Below are 1758 nucleotides of genomic sequence, written 5' to 3'. Positions count from 1 at the left end.
CGTTTTCCATAATTTACAAACAAATTCATGTAAGTACCAACTACTTTTCGGGCATCAACAAAATGTTCTTCGTTCTTGTTCCTTTAAGGAAATTGTTGTTAATGAACCTTGGATTGAAAGTATGGACCAGTATCACGTACTGTTTTTCCCAGACTAACAAAATGTTCTTCTTCATTGCCCACCTAATCATCCCAAATCTTATTTATTTCTGGGACACATTCAGTTAGGACAACAATATATTCTTATCAGTTCCAGTTTCAAATTGTTCGGCACTCATGATCATTATTTGGGACAAATTGATAGAACTATCCCGAGTTTAGGACGAATCCCCCAAAACATCAACTTACCAATCATCGATGAAGTAAAGATCCAACATCTTCCATCTAAGGTTCAGAACGATCTAGATTCTACAATAGATGTTCTGGCTTAAGTACGCTTCTCATATATCTAGAATTTCAATTGTTCCATTGTCTATTGCACTTATATTTCTATTCAAAGTATTTATGTTATATTGTCATCTACGACATAAGGTATCTAATACAGAAATCAGTTGCAGCAGCACTTCCTTATTTAAGGAGAAGTCTGACTACATAATAATATGTATTCAATAAGTTGTTTCATTTTTTGATTTTTTTTTCATTTCATTTGCATACTGATTTTGTTTACACCAAATATAATATCCATGTGTATATCTTTATGATAATCTAATAATTGTAAAGTGTGTTATCTATCTTCTCAAGCATACTAGTTGATATAGGAATAACTCTTGTAAATACCTACAATTTGCTTATTTCTGTACCCTTATATTCAGTATTATTTCATGTATAACCATAACTTATCATGGCTGGCAGGAGCTTGAGCCAGGTTGTGGCCGAGCAACATGTAAGACTCACGCACACTACCATTAATTTCTCATTAGGTATTTGTCATTATCATTTTACTGTGAGTTACATAGAGTTAGATGCATGTTGCCACGGGCTCACTGTTCCCACGGGCTACTGTTAATCAGGATGTTTGAACACGTAAGAGCTGATCTGTTATTTGAACACGTTGTTGAATGGGTGTTGACGGACTCCCATATAACCCCTGCCAGTGTGACCTGAGGAGACACACTGGCCAGCATCGTAACACTGTTCACTAGAGTGTGTCGTAGTGTGTCATAAGACTATAGCCCAGAGTACTACAGATGGACGTACACGTTTTGTTGTAATAAATCTACAAAGGCCGCCTGATCTTCATTGAGTACCACAGACGAAGAAGACCTGATTTCCTTCCTCTCAACTCAACCTTACATTTGTGATGGTAGCGCGGGTGGGCGGGTGGGTCATCTGGTCCGCCATTATTGTATTTCATTTTGTTATATCGATATTTGAGGTAGTATGTTGCCAGCTGCACTACCACTTCTACTCATCAATAATTATCACAACAGCAGCCACTAAAGACGTTGTTGCCTCCTGTGAGAATCGAACTCACGACCCCTGGTTTACAAGACCAGTGCTCTGCCCCTGAGCTAAGGAGGCGCATGTTGGCACAGCAACACGGCGGGCGGCCAGTGGCCATAACTCATCATGCAACCCACACCTGGCTTGGCTCCTGCTGGTGGTGGTGATGGTGGTGGTGATGGTGGTGGTGGTGGTGGTGATGGTGATGGTGATGGTGGTGGTGATGGTGGTGGTGGTGGGGGTGGTGATGGTGATGGTGATGGTGGTGATGGTGATGGTGATGGTGGTGGTGGTGATGGTGGTGGTGATGGTGGTG

At 40.9% G+C, this 1758-nt stretch overlaps 1 non-coding gene across 1 annotated transcript; it reads right to left on the bottom strand.

Annotated features, from left to right (window-relative positions):
- Window positions 1-1448: 1448 nt before the first annotated feature.
- Window positions 1449-1520, bottom strand: TRNAT-UGU (transfer RNA threonine (anticodon UGU)). Its single transcript has one exon. It is a non-coding gene; the product is annotated as a tRNA-Thr (tRNA).
- Between the last annotated feature and the right edge of the window lie 238 nt (window positions 1521-1758).

Source organism: Panulirus ornatus, chromosome 42 (assembly GCF_036320965.1).
Source record: "Panulirus ornatus isolate Po-2019 chromosome 42, ASM3632096v1, whole genome shotgun sequence".
In the NCBI taxonomy this organism is placed as follows: Eukaryota; Metazoa; Arthropoda; class Malacostraca; order Decapoda; family Palinuridae; genus Panulirus; species Panulirus ornatus.
This window is presented reverse-complemented; position numbering and strand designations above follow the sequence as displayed.